Source organism: Thermobia domestica, chromosome 12 (assembly GCF_964235325.1).
Source record: "Thermobia domestica chromosome 12, izTheDome1.hap1.1, whole genome shotgun sequence".
Taxonomy (NCBI): Eukaryota; Metazoa; Arthropoda; class Insecta; order Zygentoma; family Lepismatidae; genus Thermobia; species Thermobia domestica.
In genome coordinates, this window is record NC_137465.1 from 205,133,430 (window position 1) to 205,154,407 (window position 20,978).

At 37.3% G+C, this 20,978-nt stretch overlaps 1 protein-coding gene across 2 annotated transcripts in view; it reads left to right on the forward strand.

Annotated features, from left to right (window-relative positions):
* Positions 1–3,285: 3,285 nt before the first annotated feature.
* Positions 3,286–20,978, forward strand: part of LOC145666966 (uncharacterized) — a 32,608-nt gene continuing 14,915 nt past the window's right edge. Inside the window, exon 1 of one of the 2 annotated variants that reach the window (XM_081734607.1) lies at positions 3,286–3,423. The gene's annotated coding sequence lies outside the window, so the exon portion shown is untranslated. The remainder of the gene's footprint in view (positions 3,424–20,978) is intronic. The other variant, XM_081734606.1, reaches the window with a different exon arrangement.

The window sequence follows — 20,978 nt, forward strand, 5'->3', positions numbered from 1 at the left end:
TGTGCGTTTAAAATGTTATATACGCGCCCTCCAATATCTGTATTCCATTGTGGAGATCTTCTTTTGTGTGTTTGCTGAAGATTCACCTTTACGCTGCAGGACTGTTCAGCGTAACAACTGGATTCATCGTGGGACGATCCAGACAACTTTTCCCCAGTGCGAATTCCCCAAGTGTGTTAATGGTGTGAGCAAAGTATTTATAGTGATACCTGAATTATAATCATATATATAGAAAGGGCTCTATTTCCCGAAAAGGGCAAAACGTAATTTCAGCGGCAAAATTTATTAGTGTCCAGTGTTGTGTTCATTTCTCTTCGTTATTTTTTTTTTCAAAATAGTGTTCTAATAAATAAGTATAGTGTCATTTAACCCAGTGTGTTTTCGTTGTATGTATGAGTGGTGTTTGTGTGCGTTATGGTCTGGATGACCGTCTGATCGTCCGTGAGGTTTTCGAGACGAGACACCCGAACCTCTCGGCGCCTAATGCTCATCTCATTATTGAAACCGACGAGCTTTTTGGAAACAGTTTGTAACCTTTCTTGGAGAGGTCTTCATCATCCTGTCCAGGTAAGTTAAAGTATCAGGAGTATACTTATTGGTAATACCACGAGCCAAGGACAGCGAACAGAACTACAGGCGGTTATAAATAAATAGCTGCCCGAACATGGACCACGAACTTGAGATTGGTTACAAATAAATGACAGCCCGAACATGGACCACGAACTGAGGCCGGTTACAGTGAAAGATTGCTATTGAATGTGATGAAGATCCTGCTCAGTGCCCTGCTATGGGGGAGAGGCAAGGAGGCGACGGCCCCGGGCGCCGAAGTAAGGGGCGCAAAATTCGGGAGAGAAAAAGAAAAGGAGGAAAGAAAAAAGATAGGAACGAAACACATGTGTACATGTGGGCATGTGCACATATATAAAATAAAAGGAAAAAAGTAATAAAAAGTGCTCAAAATCAAGGAAAAGCAGGGTTTACTTTTTAAAATTTTCTCACCTTTCGCAGCTGGTCTGTCGACCTTACTCATATGTATGGGATTGCCGTCGTATACGCTCGCCCCAAGCGCTGATTTTCCACGACACGGCACTAATCCTAGTGAAGATTTCGTAAACTAAACTATTGATGTGTATGCAGTGAAGAAACCAAGGCTAATATGCTTGATTTAGAATCAGAAAGGATTTTTTGATTTAGAATCAGAAGCTTTTAAAAAGATTTAAATTAACTCAAAAAAAATTTTGGGTTAATTTAAATCTTTTTAAAAACTTCTACATTAGTAACAAACAGTAACTACTGAATATAGGAAATAATGACAAAAATAGCTATTGTAAATAGCAACTAAAGTTTAGCCTAAAATATTTTTGCCAGTCTTTATTTAGTGTTTTAGATAAAATTAAACGAATCTTTTTTTTTTATTATAATCACACATTGAATATTTATTAGCAATTAGTATCAATGGAATTGTTAAATACGCTGCTTTCTTGCAAAAATACAGAAAAAAACAACCCTCCCCCCGATGAGTTCACATTCCCCCCCGGGCGAAAATGTCTGAATTCAACACTGGGTATGAATAATTAATGTACTTGTGTTTACGTAAACAATTAATTTTAAATCTTATATTAAAAGTTCAGAATAAAGTTGAGCAAATGAAATAGGAACAACATATGTGACGAAAAACATTTCCCAGCCTGAACATGGGAAATCGAACCTGCCCGGTAATAACTATAAAGGTCAATATTAGGATCAGTATTTTCTTAATATTTATTTAAGTTGTAACTCTAGCGCTGCATTCAATAAAACATCTGTTTCCACGCATGATACAAATTTAACTATTAAAGCCAATAATTAAATAGGAAATGAGCTTTAAAATTAAGAATAAAAAAATAATAGTAATAACACAGGGATTTCAACAGAAGAAACTGAAAGTAAATGCAAATTAGAGAGAAGTAGTACATTTCTACCACATAACAAGAAAATACAGACTGGAAATTGACATTGAAAATAGTGCTATTGCTGATGAATTTAATGTTTTTTGTTTTTTTTTAAGGTTTGTCGATAAATGAGACTCAAAAGTGGGAAACCTGCCTAACTATTAGCCTAGAAGCTTCTAACTCTGCTTTACTATAAGCGAACGTGGTAATTAATGTACATATAGCAAATTTGTTTTATCATTCTGGTATCTGGTAGTAGTAGTGGCTTATCTCCTAAACCCTTTAAGCTTTTCACCTAAAACTTCCCTGAATAATGAGCAAACTTAGTACTACTCTATCACATGTGTCTCGAGCAACAACTCGATTCATCCAAAGGTAAGGTTTACTTGTCAGGCTCGGGGTCCGTAGCGTAAAGTTTCGGCTCATATCCCTGAACTGAGCACGGAATCACTATCTTCAACGGGATTTGCGCTTATTATCCTCAGTTAGACTTGCTCTCACTTGGGCTAGCGAATAATAACATCTTTCGGGCTTGGAATCATTACCTTTAATGAAACTCGAACTCATTACTTTCTGTGAGGCTCACTAACCTCAATTGGTTTCATGATCGGGCTTACTTCCGATTGTTTACCTAATTTTCAAGAAATAGCACGTAAGATATTGCAGTTTCTAACTTTAACTTACAAGATATGGATTATAAATTGAGCCAACAAAAATGAGGTGCCGAAGGTATGATGTATGACTTCATGAACTTGCAGTATGGGTACATCCTATATTTTATAACTCCCTTGGTTCTGATATTGAAGTTTAATTGCGATGAGTTTAAGGATGTGAATCACTAACTTAATAATAAAAGTAAAGTTTTATGATGCTTTCGGGGTAATAATCCAAAAGTCTCGCCTTGGGTGTAATGCTCCCCCATGATGCCATGTATCTTTTCCAATGTTATGAAGTATTACATGCTTATAAACATACGTTTTGGATTATATTTTTAAAAATTATTAGGGATGTCAGATCCCCATATATTTTGATTACTTGTACATATCGTATATTCCTTGGAAATAACATTAGATGTTTCTTTAAACTTTAAAAATCTCGTTCTCGTAAACTTGGATAGTACCAGATAGTAATGAATAAGTTTCCAGAGTATAGGCATTTTTAGTGTTCAGTGCGATAAATTATTATTACTATCGAATTTTATTTATTTCCTAATCATTGTATTATAAACACTGTTTATTTAATTTTCTAACGGTACATGTTGAAATCGAAGAGGTAGATGGTAGACGTTGGTAGATCCTTGATAGCAGTGTTCCCTTTCTTGCAGTATTTTTCCGTGGTGTAATATAGCGTAGAAGAAGAAGGGAAAGGAAAAAAGACTCATACTTCTTGCAGGGATAGGGACACTCGGTTTTAAAGTGGTTTTTGAGTGGCATGTAGATTAAATGCCTGTTTAAACAAATTGCAGACGTTACTGTATGATTAATTGCTTCAGGTAATCATTGTTCAAAGCTTCACATTTAATTTTATTTGAAATTTTAGTAGTCATATGATAATTGTTTAATGGGGCAAGTAGTAACATTCATATCACACAAACAAATGGGGATACAAGTTTCAGCTTAAGAATTTATTTGCGAAAAGCTATACGTGCAGTTCAACTATCTGGGAGTCGCCACATAGATCAAATTTATTGTTTACTTACAAAAGTTATCTAGTACCTTAAAAAATCTGATTCTATTAGTACCGTAATTTTGTTTATTATTATTTGCTCCCACAGGTAAGGAATGTGGTGCCACCATAATGATTCCTGCTTCCATTATAATTTTTGGTACACACGTTTGTATTTGTATATTTCATTCAGTTTTTTGGGGAGGGTAAACTTTACAATGCCCACTCCAGTTGATACCTTAACGCAGACACCAGAAATTAAACTAGATTAATTTTAACAAAATGGATCCCAACTTTCATAATTCTAAGCTAACCCGACTCTTCTCTGCTTGTTCTTACCTTACCCTACTCCACTGTTAGCTTTAGAGTGGTTCTACTTATCAATGTTCAGCTGAAACCTGTATTGTAAATTCACTCCTTTCTAAATTCGTACAGTTCCGACTCTAGTTCCTTTATAATTCGTTAATCAGTTCATTTGTTCCTAATATGTGCAGGTCAGCAGGTGCTTAATTGTAATTTTTATTGGTATTCATATGGTAGCATGTGAAATAAATAATAATGCCTAAGGCTAGTTTTTCACGGAAGCATTTATCGTAGCATTTCTCGTAGGAGATATACTACCAAAAATATCATATAATCTTCTATGGCATTATGTTTTTTCACGGTAGCATTTTGATAAGTATCTTGTCGTGACGTGGCATACAAATCACTGGTTGGAGAAAAGCGCAATTATGGCTCCGAAACTAAAAACAGAGGTTTCAGTCGTTATTTCTTCTAAAGCCGTTTGTCGCATAAGCTTATTATGATACAAAAGACTTTTAACTTCGTACAAACAAGGATGATCCTCATATTTTTCAATCAGCATAATAACAGCATCCCTACTCCAACTTATTTTTCTTTACTACAATTCAATTTCCCACACAACACAAACAGCATGGATGTTTGGCATAAAATCTTTCGCTTCCTTTTAACACACCATGGTGCCAAGGGCGCCAATTTCTCTGTAAATTTGGGGGGCCCATTCAGATGCAGAAGGCATATACGAGGGTCACTACGAAAGTTTTGAGATGTGAAATAACTTACGCAATTAAAATCAATTTAACGCTTACATTTTCTCAAAGTATTCACCATTACACTGTACACACTTTTGCATCCTCGAAAACCACTTTTGGAAGCAATGTTGCCAGTCTTTCTCTTCAAGTGTTGAAAGTTCATTCTCTTAAGCCACTACAGCTTCTTCAGGGCTGCAAAATCTCTTCCCACGCATGTGATCTTTTTATCCTCGGGAACAGAAAAAAATCACACGGGGCCAGGTCAGGACTATACGGCGGGTGAGTCATAAGTTTGACCTTCGTAGGTTCTAAAAACTGAATCGTGATGTTGGCCGTGTGTGTGGACGCGTTGTCATGATGAAGCAGGATCCTACGCAATCCAGTTCTTGGACGCTGTTCGCGAAGCTTCTAGAACACTTTTGTTAGGCAAACAGTGGTGTACCACTGAGCAGTAACAGTCTTTGTTCTTCAAGTGGAACAGTTGCAACATGGCCAGATTTGAAAAGGAAAGTTGCTACCATCTTCTTCCCTACACTTCGCGGTCGTTTCACTTTCGTGGGTGGATTTTCGTCTGGAAAGATCCAAACTTTAGACTGGCGTTTATTTTCAGGGTCAAATTGATAGATCCAAGTCTCATCACCAGTAACAACGTCAGAGACGCGTCGAGAATTGCCTCCATCAAATCTTGCAAACATTTCTTCACACCATTCCACACGCATGCGCTTTTGCTGGTCAGTCAAAGTGTGAGGCACCCAACGAGATAAACCTTCCTGAGCCGAAGATGATCATGAAGAATTCTTGTTACTGCTGGCGATCCAATGTTCACTGTAGATTCAATGTCCTTGAAAGTTGTTCGAGGATTTTCTCGAATCATTTGTTCCACAGCGGCAATGTCTTCATCTGACACAGCTGTTGCCAGACGTCCAGCTCTCTCTTCATCTTTAAGCGGCCTCTTCTGAATTCACCAAATCACCGAAAAATTGTAGCACGGGAAGGAGCAAGATTCCTCAAATGACCCCTGCAAACAGTCAAGCTTTGTACCTCGTTCAAATCACTTTTGAAATCGTAAAGGATCATTGCCCGAAAATGTTCCCTTTCCAGCTCCATTCTAGACAGCCTAATACTGCTCACATCAACAAACAAGTGAAGGCGATACGGCCACGCCGATAAGCGAGGCGAGTTGAAACTTGCTTCGCTTCTTCGCTCTGGATACCACTATCGAACGCAATTGTTGGAATTCAAATACTGTGCCACAACAATGCGTATCTCAAAACTTTCGTAGTGACCCTCAGTAGTACTGGCCTCACCTGATCTAACTTTTGATTATCCAATTTGGGGCCTCATGGACCATAGTGAATGAATCAGGGGTGCTTTGGCCCGGGATCGCGTCACCTATTGAAATTTTGCTTATGATTATTCAGGGGCCATGCACGCTGGTGCGAATGAGTCAGAGGTACCTTGGCCCTGCTATGACGTAATTGAATTGGAAGTTTAGAATTAGAGGTTATGATGATTCTTTAAAATTACTAAAAATATTGTCTTGATGATTTATTACGTTATGAAATAGTACAGGTTTACGAATGCTTTATATTTTTCGTTCCCTTTTATGGCATAAAATTTGGAGATTGTTATCCCTTTGATGAGATGGACTAACACTGGTGCAAATGAAATCTTTAGTTTTACTTCCCACGGTTCGAGCTAATGTGTTCAAAGACGTCACTGAACTGGGATTTTTAGCTTGGAGGTTATGATGGCTTGTTTCGTTCCGTTTTATGGGTATAAAATTACTAAAACAAGGTTTGTTCTCTTTCTTGATGATCTATTACACTATGAATTAATAGACCCAGTAATAGTATAAATTAGTATTAGTATTAATATGAAACTCGAAAACTTCGGAGTTCCTCCGTGGCTATCCGGTTAGCGTATGCGCCTTTAACGTGGGAGACCAGGGTTCGATTCCCGGAAGGAGCTCATGCGGTTTGGATTTCACGTTAATTAGTAGGTTCTATCCTCGTTGCTGAACGGGACGTTAAACTCAAAATCAACTTAACTCGAAAACTTTGGGAGGAATACTTGATTTTTGGTTAAGGTATAGTTTTCATTCACGGGACTTATGGGACTCGAACCACGATATTCAATTGTCAAAAAGTGTGTCCAGGAAAGCACACATTTATTTGAGACGCATAAAAGAGGGAGAGGGGCGATCCCGGACTTGGTTAACAATAATAATTTATATTGTATTCGTTTGTGGATTAAATAAAACTGTTGGAAAGATTTTAAAAGCCTCTTTGTGTATTGATTTATAATCATATGTTGAAAAAGAATCGTCAACTATATCGTGTTACATATGCTTACGTATTCATTGTCACAGTATTGTTGGCTTTGTTTGTTTGAACAAGTACGGTGTTTAATTGTCAAATAGTGTGTAATGGTTTACTTTGAAAAGATATATTCATTCTTTGAGAAGGAGAAAAGGGATGATATTATGTTATTATTTTGGACCTAGTTAGTACCTCTTGTTTTCGTCTGTGACGTCACATTTACGTTTTGTTTAAAACTGATAGGTTCATTGTAATAACGATTAATCATACTCATGTAACGAAATAACATTGAGGAGTTATTTCTTATGACAAACCAAGAACATATATGTGTAATGGTTTACTTTGAAAGAATACATTCATTCCTAGAGAAGGTAAAAGAGGGAAGTGATGAGCTGAACCTAGTTACTACCTTTCGTTTCCGTTCGTGGATAAATAATAATGACGTCATGAGTATAGGTTTTTATAGGACCTGGGTACATGAACGAACACTAAAATTTCATGATTGGTGGGTTAATGGCAGAACCAAAGTCATGGTCTCCAGAACTAATTTTAGTATTTGATCACCTAAAGTTGCTAAAGATATAATTTGGGAAGGTTTCTAACCTCATGTATTCTCTTTATTACGTTATAGGCATGCACAGGCTAGATTTAGTTTCCGAAGGTCATGAGTTTGATTCTCGATTATGGCTTATATGACTGACATTAACAAATTTTTGTGCTGTTTAGGATTTATGCTCTACATAGACGTTATGTGAGCTCTTCAAAGTAGAGTTTACTGTCACTTTATTTACATATAATGAGGATATGCGTACCTTAATGCACTCCTCTTAAGCTTTTTGATAAGAGAGAACCAGGTTACCTTCTTCGTTTTGGTGTTAGTTCGTGTAATTTATATCTTAAATAACATTGACGGTTTAGTTAAAATCATCATCTCAAAATATTTTAGCCAAAATTTTTCAGTGAGTGCAAAGAGGGAATCGTTTAACGGTTAACCGTCAAAAGTTATCCGGTTTTAAACTATTCGATCAACAAATAAACGGTTCTTAAATATTCGATTAATAAATAAACGGTTTTTAACTATTCGATTTACAAATAAATCTGTCTTCAACATTGGGGGGGGGGGGGGCAAGTAAGACCGTTTCCTTTTCTTTTAACTTTGCTCAAAATATTTGCGAAGTTGAAAAACAATCCTGTGGAGGATCAGGAAACAAAGTTGTCTTCAACATTGGGAGGCGGGCAGATTTGAGGCTTATTCTGGGGTAACATCAGTTTCATCTCACTTTCCTCTGTGGGAATCGAACACAAATCATCACATTTTTTCCAAAAAAAATACATTCAAATCGGATTATTGAGGGGACAGTCCTTCCAGTTCCAAGATTGGAGGGGACATGTCCCCCTCATCTCTCCGGGATCTTAAAGTAGCTCCAAGTAGTAGTATTACAACCCACTGCCCCCCAGAAGTCCGTCATAAATCCGCCTCTGGCTTAATGTTGCCTGTTATCATGGGCGTCTCTGACATGTAAAAGTTGAGGGGGACGACTAGAAAAAAAAAATGCTAGTAGACCGACCTAAATTTGCATGAAAATCATGAGGTAAATGGAAAGCTACTTCAACTAAAAGCTAACGGGATCTGGTTTCTCCCTCTACGAGCACAATTAATCATAATTTTCTTCTATCATTGGCAGTGGTGGATGTAAAAGGTAAAACTGAGGGCAGCCAGATCCCAGACTATGACAGGTATCAATATCATAAGTTTACTATAAACTTTCAAAAATATAAAAATAATATTTAATCATGCAAAAAACTCGTGGAGCATAGCCCCCCCGGCCCCGGGCTAGATCCGCCATTTATCACTGGCAAATAACTTGCTATATATTTACAAGATCCATACTATGATTTTTAGGAAACTTCGTCTTGACGTAGGAATTATATTCTATTAACATTATGTACTAATTTCGTATTTCTCTATTTTCCTTGTTTTCCTTCCATTATATCTTCTACCACACAACTCAGAGGAGCTCTAACATATTTTTAATTACTTCACGCTATATTCTTTTACTCCTATTATTCTTTATGTCACTCATTGATTTATCGTCCCAACCAGCAGTTTTTCATTCTCATAATACACATTTTTTTTTGGGGGGGGGGAAGTCAAGTACTTTACCATATGTTTTGTCGTCTTATCTAATGTTCATATTATTGTTCTGTGCAATGCAATATTCAACATTTGAGTCTTTTCTTTTTCAACTCTATTCATTGACTCATGAAATAAGCTTCTCATCATTATCACCAAAATAACATGATTAATGATTATGGTAATATTATTGTGATATTAATGATGTTTTGTGTTCATTTGTTAGGAGCTTAATAATCTCTTTCTGCAGCGAATCTAATGAGACCTCTCTCGTCCCAAAGGCGAGAACACTTACCTCTTGTTCTGGTGGCTGGCAACCCTTCCTTTTACTCAAGATATTTGTGAATCGAGGATGTTATAAATAGAGGATCTGCCCTTACAACAAAATCTTGAAGCCATATGTCACAGTTTCGCCACCCCTACTCTGCCCACTCCGCCCAGTAAGATAGCAATGTTTTGAGCCAACAATCATGGCGGGAACGAAAGAAGCCAATCAGAAGATGGCGGAAACGAAAGTAGCCAATCAGACGTGCCGATGTTCGGTTGGTTTTTGGCTTCATTGAGTTAATAGGATGAAGATACATATGTGCAGATCCTCTGTTTTATAACATCCTTGGTGTGAATCTTCACGATAATGAGATCTAAGATCAGAATCCAGATACTGTGGCAAAATCGTGGCAAACGGCACCGTTACAAACAACACGCCACCAGTGTTGGGTAAGTTACTTGTAAAAATGTAACGCGTTACAAGTTACTTTACTTTCTCTTAAAATGTAACGCGTTACTAACGCGTTACTTGCCTCAAAAAGTAACGGTTACTTTACTCCGAAAGTAACGCGTTACCAACGCGTTACTTTTAGGTCCGAAACTTTGAATATGTGAAAAAATCTTATTACTTCAGTTTTCCGTACTACTATTACTACCGCTATTATTATTATTATTATTATTATTATTATTATTATTATTATTATTATTATTATTATTATTATTATTATTATTGCACGTTCTGAATCGATTTATGTAAATGCAAGGACAAATTTTTACTTGACAGCTATATGAACATTTTAATGTAATGCAACATTGACTAAAATGCAATACTGCGTTACTCGTAGGAATGGGCACGAGTGAATTCGAGCAAGTTTTCTTTGAAACTCGATTCGACTAGAAACAAACATCTTTGAGCTCGACAAGAGAACTCGGCTTGAAAAATTTCTTCCAACTCGACTCGAATTCGGGTCGAGTTTCGAGTCGAGTCGAGTCAAATCTGGTGTATAGTTTCGAGTACTCTCTTCAAGTATTTTACATAGACAATATAATTATTATCAATGATAGTACTACTACTACAACTTATTATTATTTATATCTGAATATTAAAATAGTAGATGATTGCCAACCTCGGTAGTCGTGAAGTCTAGGAGTCAAGGACATTGTTCACGAGCTTCTGAATTTGGGTTGAGGGTCTAGGTTAAGTATTCGGGATCGAGCCAAACATTGGTAAAAATTATAGGGCACTGGCCAAATATCTTAAAAACTTCTCGGTCCGGGTTTAGAATTGTCAATGACTCGAGCAGATCGACTCACAGCTCATTCACTATCGACCCAAACCGAGAAGTGAGCCAAGCCAACAGCTCACCAAACCGAGTCGGCTAGAGCCCTTCGCTCAGTTGAGTCGAACCAAGCAGATGGCTCATCCCGACCAAGCCAGTTCGAGCCGATGGTTCATTCCAAGAGAGCCGGCTCGAGCCATTGGCTCAGTTAAGCCGAACCGATCTAAGCTTGTTATAAAAAATCTCTTGTACTCTCGCTATCGAGACGAGACGAGATGCGAGCAGTGTCCCCTCTTATGAGCAACACTAAAAGTATTCCATATTACTACTTAGCTTCCATTTCTCATGGCTTTCGCTTTCCAGTGTAATCAGGTCATGATTTCAAAACGAGTTAAAACGAGCGAGCCATTTATCAAACTCGACTCGACTCGAAACTCGACGCCAAAAACAGTGAATCGGCTCGGAATTCGACTCGAGAATATTACTTTTGGCTCTACTCGAAACTCGAATTGGATTCGAGTCGAGTTTTAGCTTGACTCGTGCCCATCTCTATGCGTTAGAAAAAACGGTTGCTTATTATTATTCTGCTAAACTAATTACATAATAATAACAATGTTGCTATGTAAAATTAAAAATACAGAATATAGAGAAACATTACGTACACTACAACTGACAAAATGAGAACCCACGAACTGGGGCTGAATCAAAATTTGCCAGTAACTCTAAAATCGATATATGCTTTTTAAAGCTAGTTGTTCCAAACTCTATAATCAACGGGACTTTAAGATATGCAAACTGATCTAAAAGAACTCTAATATTACACACCATCAACATCACATCAATAAAGTAGGTCTGCTCATCAGAACACAGTTTATTCATATTAACCTCTTACTGTATGTCATTAATTATTGCATCCTAGTTGTAGATAAATATTTCCCGCCGGGGCACCACTTTACTTTTAAATTCTGTTCAGCATCATCTTCAGCTTTTAAGAAAAAGTATTCTTTCGAATGTTCAAACGATAAAATATTTTCGTTCCCCATCTTTATAAAAACAACACCAATCACAGTTCGTACACTACCAGTACCATTGCACTCGTAGTTCACTCACTGAATGTATTGATTTGGAGCTGTCAAAATCTAAGACATAATCTTCCAGTTGCTTGCAATCAGTACACGCAATTTCCCTGAGGCTGTCCTCATCTTCCAAAAACAGCAAGTGGCACTATATTTTGTTATATAAACAAATCAAGTTGTATCTATGAATTAATTTGCAAGCCTACCAACATAAAGTTCGTAAGGCGAAACGGGAAATGCACATCGAGATTTCCCGTTCCGCCGTATATTAAGATAAAAAATGATTAAAGGTTTTTACATGCAACTTTCATTGCTAGAGGTCATAAGGCGAAACAGGAAAAGGCGAACAGTGCAGGAATCGTCGGCCACTGATATCGTTCGTGTACCATTGTTCCATTCTAAGAAATTCACTTACAGGAAAGATTCATTTGTTTCCGAAAAAAATAATATGCATATATTGTAGTTACTCATCCGAAATGTAACGCGAAAAAAGTAACGCAAACTAGGTACGTTATTTAAAAACTTGTAACGCGTTACCGTTACAGTTACTTTGGAAAAAATGTAACGCGTTACTAGGAAACGTTACTTAAAAAGTAACGCGTTACAAGTAACGCGTTACTTGCGTTACGTTACTTCCCAAGACTGCACGCCACCAATAACATATTTCACCATTTTGGTTTCTATTTATCGTTTTCATTTTAGTTAACGATATTTCCTACGTAGAAAACTAATCACCTACGTAAGAATTGGAATTTTTGGGAACACCTCTTCTAGTTTCTTTGCTCAGACTTCTTTATTGTCGAACATCTAAATAAACCCAACCGCCATTGCTTTATTCTTTTTCATATTTGTTTTCATCTCAAATTATTTTCACTGTTTTTTTTTATCTTTTCTGAGATCAGTTTTTTTTTCGGATTTAGCAACAACAGCCACATCATTTGAAAAGCAAATACACTAGTCCTAGTTTTTATCAAATTAACCTTTTCTCCCAATAAAACTCTTCTTTGCTGTTCCCTATCATTGAAAGGCAATGTTTTTGTCGAACATTTTCTTCAACTTCATTATCCAATATAATTTATTGTATTCTAACTGTTAATGGTTGGTTCAAGTGTAAGTCTCTTCCGAATCTTAAGCATTTTTCATCTCATCTTAAGCATTTTTAAAACTATCTAGTTCAAGGAGTTTAATAGCCTTCTTTAAATCAACGAATACTACACATACTTCCTAACTTATGTCTATAAAAAGCTTTTATTTACATTCGATGGAAGCTAATTGGATCTTTGAGCCGTATCACTCAAATGGAAACCGATCAACTTCCTTACGTCGTTCATTAAATCTTTCATATTCGAATCTGAATGATTCCTGCCTGCGTTTTTAAACTAAGCCAATGATGGGAAAGCATTTTATATCACTTAGCATAAAGTACATCGCTCGATTCAATCGAAATTCTCACCACAGAATGTGTGCCTGTAGATCGGATCATTCGCGTCATCGTAATCTGCAGGACGGGATCACTAGTGAAATCAGAGCCACCATAGTTCTCTGGAGCATAAGAGATGTTATTGGATTATCAGGGGCGATCGGTGAAAGATTTATAGAAAAAGGGAAAGAGGTATATGTTGTTATTATTGATCTCGAAAAGGCTTTTGACCGTGTTAATTGGGGATTGTTGTTAGGACCTCTAAAGAAGATTGGGTTGGAATGGAAAGATCGAAGACTCCTAAGAAACTTATATATGAACCAACATGCAAGCGTTAGGATAGGGGAAGAACTAACGGAGGAGAGTGCTAGTAGTAATGGCGGTACCTGATCGCGTTTTGCCGCCCCCGGATTCTGGCGCCTACGTCAATGACCTAGGGGTACTTAGGACCATCTTCTCTAGATTTTGGCAGGGGTGTCTTGGCCCACCCCCTAAATTTTGACAGGGATACCTAGAACCATCCCCTTTAAATTTTGGAAATTGTCAAATCTAAAAATTGGGTATGGTATCCTAGGACCATAGTATGTACCTCTATCATTATTGGAGGTCCATCTCATTTCCTTTCATGGGTAAAAAATTGCTAAAATATAAACGTAAGCAATACGTTGTACCACGAGTTTGGTTTTTGACCCAATTTATCCCCTTTGATAAGGTTCTTTTACCTTATATGGTTATATGGGCATATATAGGGGTTATTTTCCTATCATAAGATATAGGTACAGTCTGTCAGGAAAGTAAATGTACACCTGTTTTTTGAGTAGCGATTTTCCTGCGTTCCAGCCATGGAGAATATAAGAATTAAATCAGTCAAATGTTTACTGAGGGGCAAGAAAAGTCTAATCTGAATAAGAAATTGCAAAGGGGCACAAGCTGTGAATACGAATAGTGCATAGTGTAAATAAAGGACAACGCCGAAAGAGAAAGCCAGAAACAGCTGCTAAACGGAGAAAAAAGAGTAAAAATTGTCGAAGTGGGAACTAAAATACAAATAGCAGCAAATACGCCGGCAACTAAACGTTTACCGAGCAATGATCTTGGTGTGGTGCTTAAGGTGCTGGCTTACAAATGCAAAGAACGTCAGTTCGAATCCCATGCAAGGAGATTTTTTTTAAAAAATGTTAACAATGCATAGAACTCATGAGAGACGGTAAAAGAGGTCCATTTAGTCTTTCGTAGCAATTATTATTGGTAATGTTTAATACTGATAATACTTTTTGTCTTTGGGTATTGTTTTTATTCTTGTCTTCATTTCGAAAGAGAAGAATATCCGAACAAATGCTTTTTAGTAACATATTGCATTGGAAATAGTGGTAGGCAACATTAGTGGTAAGTATAATAATAATAATAATAATAATAATAATAATAATAATAATAATAATTATTATTATTATTATTATTATTATTATTATTATTATATATTACGAAAAGGTGTTGTTTTTGGCAACGCAATATCTTCCTCAATTGTTCATCAAGCGTAATGATTGAATCGCCATATCTTAACATGAAAAATATTAACAATTTATATCGAGAGAATATGAAATGGTAGAGTGATGGGAGAAACTTTGGACAGTATGCACTCATAGTACTCAGAAAAATGAGCGATTTCATTGCAAAATGAACGAAGAGACATTGTCATGGGGAGTTATGGGGCCACGGCACAGCCCTCTTTAGGCAAAATGTCAATAACTTACTTCGAGAGAACAGGAGGTAATAGTGGGATAGGACCAACGTTGGACACCGTGGACCCATAAGGCACATCGAAAAAAATATGAGGGGGCGCCAGGCATCCTTACTTATTTCCACATGATAATATAAAATTATATTGTGTGAAATATACGCACGAGTTAGGAGCAATATTTAATATTATTATTGTTATTATCCACAGCGTCTTTTCAATACGTGTGCATGTTTGACATGAAACTAAAGAGAAGATCCATCATTCGTAGAAAGAATAAGAATAGACAGTTACTTTAACTGTGAAGGACGGCGAAAAATACGAAAAGAGTGACTACCTGTAGCGAACAGAAACAATATTTTCTATCAAAAGGATAAAAAATCGACAGATTCGAACCCAAACTAGTTAACCGAGTCGTGGGTCAATGATAACTTGACCCACGACCCACTGTGACCCGCGACCGACTTACCCACCACCCACCGTGACCCATTTAACCCACGACACACTTTGGCCCATCACACACTGTTCCATGACTCTCCACCCACCGTAACCCACTCCGACCCACCACCCACCATGAACCACTGACCCACCAAAACACATTGTCCTCAACTCTGACACTTGATCCACGGCTTCTTCTCTACCGACTAAAGAGTTTTCACTTATTATAAAACCAGGTTGTAAAATTCTAACTAATCGGAGTTTGAATTTCTAAGGGTCAATTGCTCAGGCACCACTCTATTACAATAACTATGGATCTGAAATTTACGATATAAAATGGTAAAGTGTTTGTCATGGATAAAATTACTCTGAATTTCAATTAAATTACCATGGTCTAATTATTTCCTTGTTGAATTCGATATTTTTCATTGGAAAAACGGATGAAATTTTTAAAGTCCGAAATCAAGGTAAGTAAGTTCGTTCTCAAGGCAAGTTAGCTCGAGATGGACAACGTCGTGCTCGTGGGTTTTCTCGGGACACCCTTCCGAAAGGAAGTATTGTTCACCCAGGTTGGTCTATACTTTTTGTGTTATATTTGTGTCAGGAATCACCCTCCAAACCTTGTCTATGTTGTTTTGAAATATACTATATATATATATAAAACATATCGACAAATAGTAAGAGGTGATTCCTCACATCAAAATAAGGGAAAAAATCATATGGACCTATGGGCGAAAAGTGCATAGTTTCAGAGCTAGGGCTGTTCAAAATTGCGAAAAAGCTAATTTCAACACGCCCTATTTCGAATTCCAGAAACTGTTGATGATAATCGTGATCAGCGTAACGGAAATTACGCACACAAAGTCCGAAAATGCATATTATATCAATTTTCAATGGGTGTATAGAGTACTCCGTGAAGGTATAATTCTCAAATATCCTCTCAATAGAGTTTTCAGATATACCTTGATTTCAAGGGGGGTCCAAAGTACACAGGAGGTAAGCCTTGACAACGATCGACATCCAGTGCTTCGGACGGAAGTCGGAAGTGTTGGGAACCTGCAGCTCCATGTTTTTTTTGTGTTCGGAATAACGTATGATGTGATGTATTTCGTCAAGTTATATTTCACGTTTTTTTACTTACAAGCGTGAAGGAAAAAAATTGCAGCATTCCTTTTTCCGAGTACGAGAGACAGCGCTGTTGACGATTCTTAACACTTTCGACTTCGCGCCAAAGGATTTCGTGTTAGGCCTGCCAAGGCATATCGTTTGCCTACTTTGGATCAACCATAAAGTCAGAGCATGTCACAAAATTGGTTGATGGCATGTCAGGGAATTTTACCCTTCAGGAAATATTAATCACACCCATTGAAAATTAATGAAATATGCATTTTTGGATTGCGTATGCGTGACTTCCTTTACGCTGATAAGAACCGCCACTCCACGATTTCTCGAATTTGAAATAGAGCTTTTTAAAATTGTTTTTTGGCGATTTTTTGCAGCCATAGCTCTGAAACTATGCAATTTTCCCCACAGGTCCTTAGGAACTTTTTGACTTATTCTGATGTGAGGAATCACCTCTTACAGTTCGTCGGTCTAGTACATTATCACCCTATGGGCGGAAAGAGCGGACTATAGGTGTTTTATCTCCAAATTTGAACTACATAATGGAAGTTGATTTCACGAGACAATAGAAATATCAACTGCAATCTAGGTACTTGACGGGTTCCACCATAGATGGAGTGGGTCAGTGGGTCAAGTGGGTCGGATTTTCTGAGTGGGTCGTGGGTTAACAGCACGTGACCCACTGCGACCCACCGTTACCCACTACGACCCACCAATCACCATGACCCACTGCGACCCACCACCCACCATGATCTACTCTGACCCACCGACCAACTCTGCTCACTGCATTGTAAACAACATCTGAACAGCATATTTCTCTTCACCCTCGACCCTAGCCATAGAAACTAAAACACGTTTCTGATTGGTTGCAGTTTACGATTGTCCAAACCTTCTGGTGTGTGTATTGCGTATTATAGTAGCAATAGAAGAAAACTGTCACTTTGTTGGAATTGAAGAACATTGAAGAAGCAGTTAAGGTAAAATTTATATAATGGTAGTCAAGGTGGAACAAAACGAGTCCCGCGGTGCATTTAACCCATTCCTGCTACTACTATTCTCACCACTACTACTACTTAAACAGTGGAAACGTATAGCAAAACTGCACACGTAAGGTAAGTAAGTCACTTTTTTGAGTATAATTTCTTTTATAAAAATAAAAAAAATGCCTTGGCCCGGGTTTGAATCCACACCAAAAGCAATTATAATTACTAGCTCATTGCGCTAGTATTCTCGCCCACGAAAACCACCAGTAACAGCCATTTGATTTCTGCTATATTCATGGTACGTGGCGCAAAAAGGATAACTCCAACTAACCAGAACCGGGTATTTAGCTCCTATAAGTAGGGTCGAGCGTGATTTTAAAATATGCTTCTGAACACTGATCAATTTGTCTACGTTTTACTTTCAAGGCCTCCATTACCCTTTTCCATTTGTTTCTGTTTACTTACCTGAGATGAGTATCTCTAAGTGAAAAAACAAAACTTGAGGCATTTTTGGATGTTGATATTTCTGATTGTGATAAGAGCACTAGGACTTATACTACTACTTGGCTTTCGAGACACACAGCCTGTGAGATTTTAGGATAGCTAACTACTGGAAAAAATACATTTTTGAATCACTGTTATATATAAATTATTAATATGTAAAAAATGAATGTAACTATGTTTGATTAATTATCACGGCCAAATGGCAGTCAAATGAAATAAAGTTGGTACATAGTTAGACCTTAATCCAAACTGGGATGTTACCATGTTGGTTTCATTATAATAATTTCTTAAGGGATAGTGGGGATAAGAATTTTTGCGAATAAAAATTGAGTATCGCACAAGCCGTTCAACTTACGGAGCTGAAATTCAGTATATTAACTCTTTATTGAAATTGAACAGAACGTCTTCTAGCATTTTATAAACTTCTTCTTTATGAAGAGAGGCGGCAATTTCTACATATGGTAAATTGATAGTGGGTTAGTTTGTAAAAATTATCGAAAACGATTGATATTACTCGTAGTTGAGAAACAAACAATACAGTTCTTCGTATCATATGCTTAATCATGCGTTTTGTACTATAATAATTGCTGAAGCTTGTTTATTATATAGAGCGCATAGAGCACAGGGCAGTCAACCCATACAGTTGTGAGAAAAACAGACATAAAATTTGTAATGTAAGCTTCTGTACGTTGGTCTACTTACCTTGATTTGGGACTTTAAAAATTACATCCGTTTTTCCACTGAAAACTATCGATAATCCAACAAAAGAAATAAATATACCATGATGATTGAAATTCATCGAATTTTACCCATGACAAACACTTTACCATTTTACATCGTAAAGGTCAGATCCATCGTTAATGTAACAGAGCGGTGCTTGGGCGATTGACCGTAGAACTTCAAACTCCTATTAGTTAGAATTTCACAACTTTTATTTATTATAAGTGTAAAATCTCTAGTTGGTAGAGATGAGGCCTTGGATCATGTGTCAGAGTTGATGACGATGTGTTTCGGTTGGTCAGTGGTTCATGGTGGGTGGTGGGTCGGAGTGGTTCATGGTGGGTGGTGGGTCAGAGGGGATCACGATGGGTGGTGGGTCAGTGGATTGTGGGTCAATGAATCACAACTCGGTTAACTAGTTTGGGTTCGGTTTAAGCTAGAAACAGAATACGTTCGTTTATTTCAGAAAACAAATCATAATTTGGTTCAGTTTTGTTTGAAAACGGACACTATATTGCCACTTTTCACAATATTCGTATATATTTTGGAAAAGTTCCAAACGATATATAATGGTTTCGTTTTAGGTTAAGGTATAATGAGTCTGCTGTTTCACTTTTGAATGGAATTATGATTCCCTATGTTTTTACTCTATATATTTTTTGTGAAAACACGTTAATGAGCAAAAGAAAATATAACTGTTTTTCGGTTCGGATTGGTTCGGATTTGCTTGAAAAATGTAATCTTTACGTTTAATGTCCGACGATTATGCCTGTTAGGTTAAGGAAGGCTATTATTAAACCAAGTGAATTATAATGTACGAATTGGTGGAATGAGAAAGTGAGAGTGTCCTTAGAAAACCCACGAGCATTATGTTGTCCGTCTCAAGCTTACTTGCCTTGGGAACGAACCAGGTACCCCACCCACCAGATAGTTTAGTAGGCGGAGTCTCAGTTTCGATTCTCTGTGGGAGAGCCTTTGAAATATTAAATGTCCTCAATGTATCTGTGTTCGTGTCCCTGTCGTTCAAGTAGTGATGAGCGCAAGAGTCTTGATCTTGCAGTTTTGCAAGAGTCCTGCATGCAAGAACAAGACCAGGAATCCCGATGCAAGACAAAGACCAAGACCATACCTGCAAGACCAAGACCAAGACTCTTGAGCAAGAGTCTTGCACAAGCACTGGCTCAGTCGTAGAGCGTTCACCTTTGGTGCTGGGGTACCTGGTTCGATCCCAGCTTGCACCATGTGTGCTTTCTTGGTGAATAGAGACCGTGTGCGTAGGTTTTCTAGGGGAGTTTACCCTTCCTCCTACTTTCTTCATTCCACCATTTCATTCATTTCTCATCATTACCATCTCTCTTAGCCTCGGTGCATAAACGTGGCACGTAAAACTAGATATTACATCATTTCAAAACATATTAGTGGTGTTCTTCTTCTAAAACTAAAGAGAAATGTAGTATTGAACATCGGTAATTCCGTACACCATAGGTGCCGACTACATGGATATGGCCTTGTCTCGAAGGATCAAGCATCCGTTAGAAATGTTTAATGTGTGCTCAAAAGTTAATATCAAAATAACATTTTCATGACACTGACAAAAACTTGTATGTAACCGCAAGTTTGATTTCATGGGCAGGTGCTTATACGTTGAATAATTGTTTATCAATATAACTTTTAGCCTCCTCAGGTATATGGCACACGAAAATTGAGCGATATAACATTATACAACGATAAATAATCCATATTCACAAGTGTGTGTGTGATTTTGTACAGTTATTTGAGTGAGTTTGGAGTTTTGATTTCTAATATAGGTTAAAAGTATTTGAATAAGTTGAGTTTACACAAAAGACATGGACAGTTGAGTCGTTTTCAGTTTTTACTCAAGTTATTCTAAAATATTAAGAGGTTTGATTATAATCGTTATTATTTTAATTTTTCTCTCTTTTTTTGGCCAATATTGCTAACATAGCTATTCTGCCATTATTGGCAAGTCACTTGTTGTAACTCAGAAGCTTCGATATACGGTGGTCCTCAGCTAGTCTCTTCGTCTTGTCGTAGCAATTTTCTGTTTTACTTCTGTAATACCTTTCTTAAACTACTGTCTCCTTTACCCCTCCATCTCTTTCCTTCCACTCCTCCCTTTCCACTCCCTTTCCTTCCACTCCTCCCTTTCCTATTCTCTAGCATGTCCCTCATAATAAAGTTCCTTCTCAGCCAGTGTCCCAACCAGTACTTTTCCTTCTTTTAATTACATCTAAAATTCTTTTTATCCCCTACTGCTACTATTTCTAAGACCTTCAGTTCCCATTCAACCCAGCTAATTCTCACCTTTT